At 45.0% G+C, this 15,853-nt stretch overlaps 1 protein-coding gene and 1 long non-coding RNA gene across 2 annotated transcripts in view; both read right to left on the reverse strand.

Annotated features, from left to right (window-relative positions):
• Positions 1-15,853, reverse strand: part of LOC116978428 (vacuolar protein sorting-associated protein 52 homolog) — a 46,007-nt gene that overhangs the window by 19,028 nt on the left and 11,126 nt on the right. The window lies entirely within an intron of this gene.
• LOC116978718 lies at positions 638-15,831 on the reverse strand. Its single transcript, XR_004413515.1, has 3 exons — positions 15,820-15,831; positions 15,204-15,206; positions 638-717 (listed from the first exon to the last, which is right to left on the reverse strand). It is a non-coding gene; the product is annotated as an uncharacterized LOC116978718 (long non-coding RNA).

A 15,853-nucleotide genomic window follows, 5' to 3' on the forward strand; every position in this document is an offset into this window, starting at 1 on the left:
CCCCCCTCCCTCCCTCCTCTCCTCCCCCTCCCTCTCTCCTCCCCCCCTCCCTCTCCTCTCGCTCCCGCCCCCCTCTCCTCCCCCCTCCTCCTCTCCCCCTCCCTCTCTCTCCGCCCTCCCCTCTTCCTCCCCCCCTCCTCGTCTCTCCTCCCCCTCCCTCTCTCTCCCCCAGCCTCCCTCTCCTCGTCCCCCCCCCCTCTCCTCCCCTCCCCCCCCCTCCTCCTCCCCTCCCTCTCTCCCCCCCCTCCCTCTCTCTCATCTGCCCCTCCCTCTCTCTCTCGCCCCCCTCCCTCTCTCTCCCCCTCCCTCTCCCCGCCCTCCCTCTCTCGTCCTCCCCCCCCCTCTCCCCCTCTCTCTCTCCCAACGCCCTCCTCTCCCCTCCCTCCTCTCTCTCCTCCCCTCTCCCTCCTCGCCCCCTCTCCCTCTTCTCCCCCCCTCCCTCTCCTGCTCCCCCCTCCCTCTCTCCCTCTCCCCCCCCTCCCCTCTCTCTCCCCCCCCTCCCTCCCTCTCCCCCCCTCCCCCTCTCACTCTCCCCCTCTCTCTCTCTCTCGCAGGAACAAGGAGTGTGACGGTGTGCGTTGGGTGAGTTGCAGAATGCGGACCAGTGTATGTGGGGGGTCACATTGCACCCCGTCGCTGGATGATGGGGCACAAGTTTGCTGCTGTCCCATCTCTGTGGCAGATGTGAGCCCCCTGTCCATGGTCCCAGAGCCCCCCCTGCCTGACACTGTGGGGGCGTGTAGGGGGAGGGGAGATCACTGGACAGATGAAGACTACAGACTGTATGAACTATCAGGAATTGAGGACCATGGTCATCAACAAACTATGATCTCACCGATTGTGGTTTGAAGATTCTGTCCGTGTTCTCCGTCTATTTGTCTCTGTCTTTTCTCTGTATTTTTGTACAATGTCCGTGCCGAACATGATGCCTTTACACTTTAGAAACACAGTGTTACATTTTAAAAGTTAAAAATTTGAATGACTTGTAAAATATACCATCAACCTGAACAAAACTTGATACAGCACACCACAGGACAATGGTGATTAAGGTGGTCCAAAATTGTAGTGCTACCTTGTACCGTTTTGGCGTAATTTCAGGAACTCCGCACAGACAGACATAGAAACAAACAAGATGAGAGTTTTAGTAATATTTATATGTGTGGGTAAGTTTTACTTTGTTACAAAGTGATGGGGGCATGGAACACGTGGTCAAGGGTGGTGGTGGAGGCAGATATGATAGTGGTGTTTAAGAGGCATGTGGTTATGGGGGGATGTGGATCATGTACAGGCAGATGCGATGAGGTTATTATGGCATCGTGTTCAGAATGGACATTGTGGGCCGAAGGGCCTGTGTTGTACTTTTCTATGTTCTATATGAATCTTGTCGTAAACTTTACCAAAGTCTATGTAGACAATATCTATCCAATCCCCATTGACTATTGTTGCATCTGTTGCTCTTTGGGAAACTGTAATTTATACAAAGTCTGACTATTGATGCAATGGATGTTTGTTCTGCACGTATTTGTGCAGCTTGTGATGACATTGTAACATGCACTTTGAACATATTAAATCCGATTTATTTTTACACCTGCTGCCTGACATGTCAGCCTCTGCCTGATGCAACAACGGCCATTGGTGTTGGTTCATTGTTGTATGTGTACAGAGATCCAGTGACAAACTCCTGTCTCTGTGTTATCCAGTTAAGTACAACAGGCAGGATTGACATATGATGAAAGAATGGATCAACTGGGCTTGTATTCACTAGAATTTAACATGTAACATGTTGTTCCATTGTTTAAAAAGGGTTCTAAGAGTAAACCTAGCAATTATAGACCTGTTAGTTTGACTTCAGTGGTGGGCAAATTAATGGAAAGGATACTTAGAGATAATATATATAAGCACCTGGATAAACAGGGTCTGATTAGGAACAGTCAACATGGATTTGTGCCTGGAAGGTCATGTTTGACAAATCTTCTTGAATTTTTTGAAGAGGTTACTCGGGAAATTGATGAGGGTAAAGCAGTGGATGTTGTCTATATGGACTTTAGTAAGGCCTTTGACAAGGTTTCTCATGGAAGGTTGGTTGAGAAGGTTCAATTGTTGGGTATTAATGCTGGAGTAGCAAGATGGATTCAACAGTGGCTGAATGGGAGATGCCAGAGAGTAATGGTGGATGGCTATTTGTCAGGTTGGAGGCCGGTGACTAGTGGGGTGCCTCAAGGATCTGTGTTGGGTCCACTGTTGTTTGTCATGTACATCAATGATCTGGATGATGGTGTGGTAAATTGGATTAGTAAGTATGCAAATGATACTAAGATAGGTGGTGTTGTGGATAATGAAGTAGATTTCCAAAGTCTACAGAGTGTGAGGTACTACATCTTGGCAGGACAAATCAAAATAGGACGTACATGGTAAATGGTAGCGAATTGAGGAATGCAGTTGAACAGAGGGATCTAGGAATAACTGCATAGTTCCCTGAAGGTGGAATCTCATGTAGATGGGGTGGTAAAGAAAGCTTTTGGTTTGCTAGCCTTTATAAATCAGAGCATTGAGTATAGAAGTTGGGATGTAATGTTAAAATTGTACAAGGCATTGGTGAGACCAATTCTGGAGTATGGTGTACAATTTTGGTCGCCCAATTATAGGAAGGATGTCAACAAAATACAGAGAGTACAGAGGAGATTTACTAGAATGTTGCCTGGGTTTCAGCAACTAAGTTACAGAGAAAGGTTGAATAAGTTAGGTCTTTATTCTTTGGAGCGCAGAAGGTTAAGGGGGGTGACTTGATAGAGGTCTTTAAAATGATGAGAGGGATAAACAGAGTTGACGTGGATAAGCTTTTCCCATTGGCTGATCTTGCCCAATCAGTACCCCGTTCCTGCCTTCTCCCCATATGCCCTAACTCCGCTATCTTTAAGAGTCCTAACTAGCTCTCTCTTGAAAGTATCCAGAGTACTGGCCTCCACCGCCCTCTGAGGCAGAGAATTCCACAGACTCACAACTCTCTCTGTAAAAAAGGCTAGATGCAGGAAAAATGTTCCCGATGTTGGGGGGAGTCCAGAACCAAGGGGTCACAGTTAAAGAATAAAGGGTGGCCATTAGGGACTGAGATGAGGAAACATGTTTTCACCCTGATTTAGGATGACCAGCAATGATCATCATATTGAATGGCTTTTAAAAAAAGTCGAGGCAAACAATTGGGCTGCAGCCACACCTGACAACCAAAATTCTTTTTGTGAACACAATTTTTTTTTTTTTAAAAGACGAGGCAACCAATTGGGCTACAGCCACACCTGACAGCAAAAATTCATTTTGTGAACACAAACTTTAAAAAAAAGGCGAGGCAAACAATTGGGCTGCAGCCAATTTACAGCCGCATCGAGGGGACTCGCCGTGGAGTAGACGTGCGTTCATTGATATTCGCAGCTCAGAGAGCCGTGACCCTCTCGCTTCCTGGGTCTGGCAGAGACTGACTGAGGCACGACACTTCCGGGTTTTATAGTCCCTCCCCCAGCAGAGAGAATGGGGAAATTTTTTTAAACATGAATATATCTCTGCTTTTTCATCAATGGGAAAAATTCTCTGGTCCAGGAAGGCGGAGGGGGGCTCTGAGCGAGGTGTCCAAAATTGAGAGCCATAGGTGGCGGCGTTCTCTTGTAAATCGCACCACAGTGGGCCAAAAGCGGTCAAGATCAGACTTTTAGTAATATAGATTTCATTAATTTGTTCTTTATCTCTCAACATCACCGTCTACATCTCTCGTTTCCCTTTCCCCCGACTCTCCGCCTGATGAAGGGTAACGACTCGAAACGTCACTCGTCGCCTCTCCAGAGATGCTGACTGTCTCGCGGAGTTACTTCGGCATTTTGTGTCAATTTTCGCCCAGGAGGAAGACATTTATAGATAATCGCGAAGACTCTCTGTTCCATTATTCCGTCTCCATTTCAAATTAGCTATTCTGAGCGGTGTGCCGCATCTATATGGATTGATGTGAATATTTAAATAAGAAAGAATTCAACAATTCGGAACAGCGCTGGTTTCTTACCCGTTCTGAAATGTCTCCAAAATATCATTGTAACCGTTTTTGTTGTTGTTTGGGTATCGCGTGTACATTTCCCCGTATATTCGTATATTTACAATATGTATCCCTTTGGTATCGGTTTCATCAACTTGCGTTGAGCAAAGTATCTCTAATAGTAACTGTAACAACAGCGATTGTAACTGTGGATAGCACTTGTAACAGTGGCCAGCACAATATAGACTTCCTTGGGTTATTTTGTATTCCTCTCACCACACACGCGCAGACATACAGAAATAGAGAGAGAGAGAAATATTTATGTCAATTTCTCTCTCCCCCTCCCCCTCCCCTCTCCCCCTCCCCCTCGCTCTCTCGCTCTCTCGAAAATTGGTGGTAACAGGGCCGTGACGTGAACGCTCTTTCCTTAACCCCGTTTTTCTGAGTGGAGGCCTCAAAAATAATTGATGGAAATTAATACAGAGAAGCATGAGGTCTTGCATTTTGGGACGTCACATAGGAAGGACCTACACTGAATGGGAATGCGCTGGGCGTGGTTTAGAGCAGAGGGATCGAGGAGTTCAGGTACATAGTTCCTTAGAACTGTCGTCACAAGTAGATAGGGTGGTCAAAACGGCTTTTTGTACAGTAGCCTCCATCAGTCAGAATATCGAGTATAGAAGTTGGGACGTCATGATGCAGTTATGTGAGGCCAATTTCAGACTACTATGTTCAGAATTGGTCATCGTGTTATAGGAAAGATGTTGTCATACTGGAAAGAAAGCAGAGAAGATTTACAATTATAGCGCCCAAGCTATAGGGAGAGAATGAGCAGGCCAGGACTTTATTTTTGGAGCGCACGAGGATGATGTCTCTTTGATTAAGGTGTACACAATCATGTGGGAGACTTCTGGTAAATGCACAGTCTTTTGCACAGAACATGGGAATCACGAACCAGAGGACATGTGTTTAAGTTGTGGGGGGAAAGATTTAATAGGAACCCGATGGCTGACTTTTTTTACACAAAGGATTGTGGGTAACGTTTAAGAAACATGTGGACAGGGACATGGATCGGGCACGTTTAGAGGGATACACATATAGGTGCGACTCGTGTAGATGGGGCATGTTGGTCAGCATTGGCAGGTTGGGCCGAAGGGCCTGTTTCTACGCTGATTTACTCTATGACTCTCTGCCTCTGTGTCTGGGCATCTTGCAGCCGGAAGATTCAATACTGAATTCTCCAACTTTAAATAACTCGTTCTTTATTTCTGTCGGTATCAACATTTATGTTTCTCCTCAATTTGTTACTTTGTTGTCATGTCAACCTAGGTTTGAATGACAATAAATTACATTCTATTCTATTCTATTCGTCTCGTCTTGCCTGCCCAGCACATCTCTCAGTTTAGCAACAAATTACACTGTAATGCCCATGTCCCACTTAGGAAACCGGAATGGAAACCTTTGGAGACCTTGCGCCCCACCTAAGGTTTCCGTGAGGTTCCCGGAGGTTTTGGTCACTCTCCCTAATAGTCGAAAGTGGTTTCCGCGTAGTCGAGGCTTCTTCTATGTTTCTGCGATTATTTCAACAAATTCAAAACCGGCCTCGACTAAAAATAGATAGCCGTTTGGTCGAAGCCAGTGGAGTGGGATCGCTATTTATTTACAGGCAGTCGAAGGCAATCTCCTTCTCTGACCGGCCATTTTGATTGGCTCATTGGAGCTTTCAGCAAAGATTCAGCAAGGATCTTTGGTTTTCAGGACCTAGAAGATCCGCCGGAAGGTAAAATGCCCGCTAACTTTATTAAACTTCTTAAAACACTCTTCTTAAAAAGTCTCCACTCCTTCTCTCCCCCCTTCTCTCTCCCCTGCGCTCTCCAAAGGACTTACTGTGCTCTGTGGCAGCCGTTTACCTTCCTCTTCATCGCGCAGACAGCGCTCCTCGGCTGCCCCGGTCCCCACCTTCGCTGTGTGTGTGTGTGTGTGTGCGGTCGGTAGCAAAGATCCTGTAGGATATTTGGTCAGTAGATGCAGCTCATGCTTCGGTCGAGGCTTTCCAGGCGAGTGACCAAAACCTCTGGCGACTGATGGAAACCTTGGGTGGGACGCAAGGTCACCAGAGGTTTCCGTTCAGGTTTCCTAAGTGGGGCAGGGGCATTAATGAAACAAATGTTCTTGTCCCTGCCACTGTTAACCCATTTGGACTTGGCCTATAGGAAATGATATATTTGTTCTGACGAGCGGAAAGAGGAAAAGAACCACTTTCCTTTTAATGCGTTTCAGTTTGGATGTCACCTTGTTATTCATCATTGATTTATCTGTTTTTGTTTCAGTAAATTGTAGTAGCTTTCCAACTTTCTGAATTCCAAAATTTCCGATGTTCTCGTTTTTCTAAACCGGGAATACCCATGTACCAATTCTTTCGCCGCTTTCGTATCTGCCTCGACCTCCAGCCCTGGCAGTGCGGTCCAGGCACCCATCAACCTGTGTGTGAAGTCACTTTATCCGCCCGGTTCCTTTAAACCTTCCCATGTCGCCTTCAACCGATGCCCGCTAATCTTTCACATTTCAAACCTGGAAATAGTTTGTGACTGATTATCTTATCTATGTTTGTCATCACTTTATACACTTCTATCAGGATAATGCGTGTCAGAAAGATCTTCATGTATCTTCATATTTTTCCTTATTAGTTTGCATTCAATATAATGTTTAAATATGTACTTTTAAATTTTATGTTTTACTTCCTGGTGTGAAAATGACAAAATTAAGTTTCATACAACACAGTTTTTTTTAAGAATCTGCAAACGATCAGAAGGTCAAGTGGATACGTGATAGTTTCAGATCGAAAATATTTCAGTGGAGTCCTGCAAATGAATAATCAAACCTATTCTCAGAACGAGTGGATGGTGGGGGAAGGGGGATGGGGCCAGGAAAGAACGCATATAGGGATGCGGACATGAGAAGCTTTAACTTCAACTTGCAGGCTGAAAGGGGGCTTACCACACAGCGATCTAGTAATATTGATTCCATCTCCCCAGACTAGAAAGAGACCCTAGCAGGGATGACAGTGGAACAACAATGGCAGGTATTTCTGGGAATAATACAGAAGGTGCAGGATCAGTTCATTGCAAAGAGGAAGAAAGATTCCATGGGGTATAAGGGGTTGCCGTAGCTGACAAGAGAAGTCAGGGACAGTATAAAAATAAAAGAGAAGAAGGATCATACAGCGGGAAGCCATAGAATTTGGTAACTTTTAAAGAGCATCAGAAGATAACTAGAAAGGTCGTACGGGGAGAAAAGATGACGTACGAAGGTGAGCGAGCCAAGAATGTAAAGGAGGATAGTAAAAGCTTCTTTGGGTATGTGTAGAGGGAAAAAATAGTGAAGACCAAAATTGGACCCTTAAAAACTGAAAAGGGCGAATTTATTATGGGGAACAAGGAAATGGCAGACGAGTTGAACAGATACTTTGGATCCGTCTTCACAATGGAGGACAAACAAACTTCCTACTATAGCAGTGGCCAGAGGATCTGAGGTGACGGAGGAACTGAAGGAAATTTACATTAGGCAGGTAATGGTGCTGGGTAAACTGATGGGACTGAAGGCTGATAAATCCCCAGGGCCTGATGGTCTGCATCCCAGGGTACTTAAGGATGTGGTTCTAGAAATCGTGGACGCATTGGTGATCATTGACGTGGAAAAACTTTTCCCACTGAGAGTAGGGAAGATTCAAACAAGGGGACATGACTTGAGAATTAAGGGACTGAAGTTTAGGGGTAACATGAGGGGGAACTTCTTTACTCAGAGAGTGGTAGCTGTGTGGAATGAGCTTCCAGTGAAGGTGGTGGAGGCAGGTTCGTTTTTATCATTTAAAAATAAATTGGATAGTTATATGGATGGGAAAGGAATGGAGGGTTATGGTCTGAGCGCAGGTATATGGGACTAGGGGAGATTATGTGTTCGGCACGGACTAGAGGGGTCGAGATGGCCTGTTTCCGTGCTGTAATTGTTATATGGTTATATGGTTATTATATTTTCCAATGTTCGAGATTCAAGAGCAGTTCATGTGGATTGGAGAGTAGCTAAGTTTATCCCACTTTTTAAGAAAGGCGGGAGAGAGAAAACAGGGAATTATAGTCTCCAAATTTGAGGAAGGACATTCTTGCTATTGAGGGAGTGCAGTGTGTGTTCACAAGGTTAATTCCCGGGATGGCGGGACTGCCATATGTTGATAGAATGGAGTGGCTGGGCCTGTATGCTCTAGAATTTAGAAAGATGAGAGGGGATCTTATGAAACATATCAGATTATTAAGGTTTTGGACACGCTGGAGCACCAAACCACACTCCACCCCAGGTACCTTCCCCTGCAACCACAGGAGATGCAACACCTGTCCCTATACGTCCTCCCTCGACTCTGTCCAGGGACCCCGACAGTCCTTTCAGGTGAGACTTGCACCTAAGTTGAGGTTGACTTGCACGCGCTGCAACATCATCTACTGTATGGGTTGTTTCAGCTGTGGATTCCCGTATATCGGTGAGATCAAGCACAGACTCGACGATCGTTTTGCTGAGCACCTTCGCCCAGACCGCCTCGACATACGTGAACCCCCGGTTGCCAAACACGTTCATTTCCCTTCCCAGTCCCATATTGACCTTTATAATCCAGGCCTCCTCCATTGTCACAGTGAGGCCAAATACCAATTAGAGAAACAACACCTCATATTCCGCTTCGGCAGCTTACCACCCAGCGGTATGAATATTGATTTATTAATTTCAAGTAACCCCTTGCATCCCTTCTCTCTCCGTTGTTGTCGTGGTCGTCGTGGCAGTGTGAACTGTGATGAGGATGCTATGAGGATGCAGGCAATTTCGTAGCGGCGTCGTCAGATTCTGCACTGCTTCACTTCTTTTCCTTCGATGTTAAATTCACTGCCGCTGCTCTTTCCAGGAATACTCATGCCTTTATGAAGTCTCATATACACACACACATACACACTTTATTAGCCAAGTATGTTTTGCAACATACGAGGAATTTGATTTGCCGTACAGTCATAATAATAAAATACAACAGAACACACAAAATACATTTTAACATAAACATCCACCACAGTGACTCCTCCACATTTCGCAGTCGCTGCCTCAAAAAGGCTGCAGTATCATCAAAGACCCACACCATCCTGGCCACACACTCATCTCTCTACTACCTTCAGGTAGAAGGTACAGGAGCCTGAAGACTGCAACAACCAGGTTCAGGAATAGCTACTTCCCCGCAGCCATCAGGCTATTAAACCTGGCTTGGACAAAACTCTGATTATTAATAACCATTTTCTGTTATTTGCACTTTATCAGTTTATTTATTAATGTGTGTATATATTTATATCATGGTATATGGACACACTTGTCTGTTTTGTAGTAAATGCCTACTATGTTCTGTGTGCTGAAGCAAAGCAAGAATTTCATTGTCCTATACAGGGACAAATGACAATAAACACACTTGAACTTGACCATTTCTGCACCTCTCTCTGGCGAGATTCGCATCTCCTATCAGTTCTGACCAAGGACCTTAGCCCCATAACATCATTTCTATTTATTGCTGCCTGACTTGCCAAGTGTTGCCACCATTTTTTGTTCTTTTTGTAATTCCATTTTAATTTGACTGTGAAATAAGGATGTTATTAAACATGTTATCTCCTGGGAAAAACAAAGAAGTGAAAATGCAGCCATGCCCCTGTAATGACAGGACGTTGGTAGATGCATAATTAAAAATACTTGTATTCACTCAATAAAGTCCATCTGTCTTTTTTTTTTTTTTTTTTTTTTTTGTCTTGTTGGATGTATGTTTTAGTTTATTTTTGGTTGTGTATGTGTGAGGGGCGAGGAAAACTTGTTTTAGTCTCATCCTTCGGGGCGATGCGACCTTTTCATTGTCGTATCTCCGACTCCGTCTGCGTTGAGGCCTAATCGCGGAGCTGGCGGCCTCCAACTGGGACCGACCTCGAGGCTCCGGAGGCAGAGCCAGGACTCACCATCGCGAAGCTGGTCGACGTCGGGGCTGTGGCGGCATTGCGGCGGCCGCCCGACTTTGGAGGCTCGGAGGCTTCGGCCGCGGGCCCAGTGGACGGCAACATCGGGAGCTCACAGGTCCCAGGATGGTGACCTGTTCTCCGGAGCTCCCGCAACAACAGCTTCGTCCGCTGGACCGGAGGGTGGCAGCTTCGGCAGCTTCGACCCCCGAGCCGCGGAGTTTGAACCGGCCCGTTAGTGGAGCTCAGAATTGGCCGCGGGACTTACCATTACCCGGCGGGGGGCCTAACATTGAAAGCCTGGATCTCCTCAATACAGAGGGAGAACAAGGAAGGAAGAGACGAGGACTTGAAGACTTGCCTTCCATCACAGTGAGGATGTGCTTGGTAGACTCACTGTGGTGAATGTTAAACTGTGTTCAATGTGTGTTCTGTTATTTTATTCTCTGTTATGATTGCGAGGTACGTAATTTTGTTCAAAGAAACAAGTTTGAATGACAATAAAGGATACTTTACTTTACTTTAAATGATGGTGATCTAAACTCAGTGGTTCCATGGTACTTTATTGTCAGAAGTAGGTAGATACAGTGACATTATTTGTTTTGTTATCAATTCAGTAAAATCACGGTATACATAATCACAGTCACACATAAATATGTTCAGCCATCTATTCTACTAATAGTACACTTCTGATATAGAATACACATAGTCACCACGTTTCAGAAACAATCTTCAAACAAGTTGAAGAGCCCTAACCGGTTTGGCTTGGATCCAATGTTAAGTGGGATTAGCAGAGTCTTTTGTGCCAGTATTGACGCTATGGGGTCTCCATTCTGAAAAATTACACCGACCCGAAACCTTGCCTATCCATTCCCTCCACGGGTGTAGCCTGACACGGTGAATTCCTCCAGCACTCTATGTTTTGTTCAAGATTCTGGCATCTGCAGTTCCTTGTATCTCCATGTTGTTGCTTTTTCTTTGGACATTTCAATGATTCTGCTAATCGTACAGAAAGCCCGCTAAATTGTCATCTGATTGGAACATATTTTTTAACGCTGGGTACTGAGATTGGGGTCTATCGTGACATGTTTTGGATTTTCTTACTATCTCTCATGTTGGTAAGATCTGGTGTAGCCTTTCGACCTGGAACAGTGACTCTGTTACTCTTCGCAGAGCCCGCCCGACCTGCTGAGTATTTCAGGTTTTTCTGTTTAATTTGAATCCCTTTGATTAACAGGGCAAAATGGATAAAACTATATTTGAACATTACGTTTGTTTGTTTGGAATCTTACACTGGCCGGTCATCTAAATCTTCGCTTTTAAACCAACAGCACGATGTTTTAGGATCGAAACACAACGTGCTGAAGGAACTCAGTGGGTCAGGCAGTATCCTGGGTGGGAATTGACGGATTACGATTTTGGTCGAGCCCCTCTTCATACTGATTGTAGTTGGGGCAGAATGCTGCAAAAGAGAAATGGGGCCGGAATTAAGCCTGGCAAGTGATGGGTGGATGGACACAAAGTTCTGGAGTAACTCAGCGGGTCAGGCAACATCTTTTTGAACAAAATTATTAGGCTGTGGGCCGAGCATCAAAAATGTGTCTAGAAATCAATTTTCATGACCCAAGTCACCAAACTACATGAGATTTTCCACAGATTTAGATGAAATATAATTGAGAAGGAAGTCATAACTCGTCATTGCCAAAAGCTGCACATTATTTAATTAAATTAATTAGAAAATGAGATCGGGAAAGTAAGCGCCATCAAGTGGCCAATACCCATATTACACCATGGGGAGCCCATTCCCGTGTTCCAGTCCATTTAAACTATATATTATTATACCTATATATATATGACGTAAATATGACTGTAATCATATATAATTAAGTATAAGGGTCAGGCAGAGGCTACAAAAAACCCCATCTCATAGTCATTAAGTCTGCATGGACTTCAATTCATAACATTTCAACCTCTTCTTAATGTTAATGAGAATAACACTGTTACTACCATAGATAAATTAGTTCAAGTTCACATACACCAATTCATTTCTACATAAACATCAGCCATTTCTGACCATTTCTCACTCCAATGGCAGCCTATAAAGTGTAATGAATATACCTCAATTTTTCTCCTGTGGGGCCTGGAAACGGCCGCTACGGACGGCACTATGTACAGCCACTATGTACAGCCTCCTCCCACCCCCCCCCCCCCCCCCCCGCTCCCCCCGCCCGCGGATATGATCCGCGGCTCCGCATCCGTGAATCGAACGCTTCTTAATTCAGACCGCGGCTTCACTATGTTAAGTACGTAGGCCCCGTGGTCGGAGCACTTTTTCCCGGTAAGTTATCGCAGGCAGCTCCGAGATTAGATGTTCAAGGCTTATTAGACTACAACAAGCTGGCATTAGTGAAAATGTTTCGTTTACCTTGTGTTGTGGATACACATAGTTTAGGCCCTCAAATTCATGTATAAATGAGTGAGTGAATGAATGAGTGAATGAATGAAGGAATGAAACATAGAAACATAGAAAATAGGTGCAGGAGTAGGCCATTCGGCCCTTCAAGCCTGCACCGCCATTCAATATGATCATGGCTGATCATCCAACTCAGTATCCTGTACCTGCCTTCTCTCCATACCCCCTGATCCCTTTAGCCACAAGGGCCACATCTAACTCCCTCTTAAATACAGCCAATGAACTGGCCTCAACTACCCTCTGTGGCAGAGAACTCCACTGATTCACCACTCTCTGTGTGAAAAATGTTTTCCTCATCTCGGTCCTAAAAGATCTTCCCCCCCATCCTTAAACTGTGACCCCTTGTTCTGGACCTCCCCAACATCGGGAACAATCTTCCTGCATCTAGCCTGTCCAACCCTTTAAGAATGAATGAATGAATGAATGAATGAATGAATGACTGAATGAATGAATGAATGAATGAATGAATGAGTGAGTGAATGAATGAGTGAAGGAATTAGTGAGTGAGTGAGTGAGTGAGTGAGTGAGTGAGTGAGTGAGTGAGTGAGTGAGTGAGTGAGTGAGTGAGAATGAATGAAGGAGTGAATGAATGAGCGAATGAGTGAGTGAATGAGTGAATGAATGAGTGATTGAATGAATGAAGGAATGAATGAATGAATGAATGAGTGAGTGAGTGAGTGAGTGAGTGAGTGAGTGAGTGAGTGAGTGAGTGAGTGAGTGAGTGAGTGAGTGAGTGAATGAATGAGTGAATGTACAGCCTCCAAATCTCATTTTTCACATAATGAAAGGATGCAATTAAATTAATTAAAGTCCATACAGATTAATTTTCATAAATTCAGACTTTAGATCTTACCTTTCCGTTTAGGTTGTTTCACAACTTTGTGTTGCAGCACTTCAACAGGGACTTTGCTTTCAAGACTTTCTTCCACGTCTATCCACTTGGCTGGACATTTTTCAGACTTCTTAATACTTTTCTCACTAAATTCAATTACCATGCTGCAAGTTTCCACGACATGTATTCCACAGAACAACAAAGAACCTTCATCGGAATCTCCAGTAAAACAGGCATCAGTGAAGTCCTCTCAGCCATGTTGTGTGCTAGCCTGAAGCAAAGCGCGTGATTGGCCAACTGGCATACAACTCAATGTTAAACGTGCTTTGATTGGACGAAAAATACCCGAAATTTGTTTGTGACGAGTTTCAGGGGTGATTTATATAATATTTTTACACAAGATGTGAAAATTTCATGTAATTTTGTGACTTGGGTCACGAAACAGTGGAATAAAGCTCCTCGGCCCACAGCCTATAATAGGTGACGTTTCTTTCCGTGTGAAGAAATGTTCCGAGCCGAAACGTCACATATTTTTTTCTTCCGAGATGCTGCCTGACCCGCTGAGTTACGCCAGCACTTTATGCTTGTCTTCGTTAGAAACTAGCTTCTGCAGTTCCTCCCAACACCAGTATTACGTGGATTCGGGTGAGGGGAAGGGTGATTGGCAGATGGTTGAAAATAACGACAACGGCTAAAGGTGAAAATGAGACAAAATTATGTTAGGTGTAGAAAGAAGAGGAGTGAAATGTAAAGCCAGAGTGAGGGATATCGATGGAAGGCGACATGGGGTGGGGGGGGTAGCGGGACGAACGGGTGTCGTATCGGGTTAGGGGCACATGAAAGAGAGGGGGATACTAGTTAAAATTAGAGAAATCAATCTTCATATCGAAGATAGACACAAAGTGCGGGAGGAACTCAGTGGGACAAGCAGCATCTCTGGAGAGAAGGAAAGGGTGATGTTTCCCATCCCTTCTCTCCAGAGAAGCTGCCTGTCCCGCTGAGTTCCGTCAGCATTTTGTGTCTATCTTCGGTTTGAACGCGCATTTGCGGTTCCTTGCTATACACCAATCTTCATACAGTTGGGTGCTAGGCTAACCCAGCAGAATTTAAGGTGCTGTTCCTCCAGTTTAAGTGTAGCCTCTCTCTTATGGCCAAGGACAGATAAGACGGTATGGGAAAGGGAAGGGCAGTTACACGGCTGGGAAAGCAAGAAACCAGGCAACGAGCTTCGATTCAACGATCTGATTTATTTTTTAAAAACGGACATAATAATAAATGGATTTGCTATCAATTTCTTCGCTTCCTCCCGGAACCTCCTCTGGACAAGTGCTTAAATACAAGTGTCAGTACAGGAAGTCAAATACATTAGCAGAAGCGATATTCTAATCGCAAGATAAAGGGACCTCGGGACGTTGACCGCAAAACTCTGTGTGACACAAGTCAAAACACAAGCCAATTATCAAACCGGAGTCTACAGCTCAGTGAAGCTCCCCGAGATGGCAAATAACAGAATCATTGAAGTCCTCCGGTTTGTGATCTCGGGGTGACATATATTACCGTCCACGCACTGCTTCTGGGCGCTGCGGATTCGACTGGCCTGTACAATGTGCCTGGCGCTGACTGTGAGTGGATTTAACAGCAGTACCAGCGGCAGTGGCAGCAGTGGCACCAACAGTTTGGAGAACCATGTGTACGTCTTCCATACGGGCGAAGAAGCATATTCCATCTCATCCAACTCAGTATCCTGTACCTGCCTTCTCTCCATACCTCCTGATCCTTTTAGCCACAAGGGCCACATCTAAATATTGCCAGTGAACTGGTCTCAACTACTTTCTTTGTCAAAGAGTTCCAGAGATTCACCACTCTCTGTGTGAAAAATGCTTTTATCATCTCGGTCCCAAAGGATTTCCCCTTTATCCTTAAATTGTGACGCCTTGTCCTGGACTTCCCCTACATCAGAAACAATCTTCCTGCATCTAGCCTGTCCAACCCCTTAAGAATTTTGTAAGTTTCTATATGATCCCCCCTCAATCTTCCAAATTCTAGCGAGTACAAGCCGAGTCTATCCAGTCTTTCTTCATATGAAAGTCCTGATATCCCAGGAATCAGTCTGGTGAACCTTCTCTGTACTCCCTCAATGGCAAGAATGTCTTTCCTCAGATTTGGAGACCAAAACTGTACGCAATACTCCAGGTGTGGTCTCACCAAGACCCTGTACAACTGCAGTAGAACCTCCCTGCTCCTATACTTAAATCCTTTTGCGATGAATGCTAACATACCATTCGCTTTCTTCACTGCCTGCTGCACCTGCATGCCCACTTTCAATGACTGGTGTACCATGACACCCAGGTCTCGTTGCATCTCCCCTTTTCCTAATCGGCCACCATTTAGATAACAGTCTACTTTCCTGTTTTTGCCACCAAAGTGGATAACCTCACATTTATCCACATTATACTGCATCTCCCATGCATTTGCCCACTCACCCAGCCTATCCAAGTCACCTTGCAGCCTCC

Source organism: Amblyraja radiata, chromosome 11 (assembly GCF_010909765.2).
Source record: "Amblyraja radiata isolate CabotCenter1 chromosome 11, sAmbRad1.1.pri, whole genome shotgun sequence".
In the NCBI taxonomy this organism is placed as follows: Eukaryota; Metazoa; Chordata; class Chondrichthyes; order Rajiformes; family Rajidae; genus Amblyraja; species Amblyraja radiata.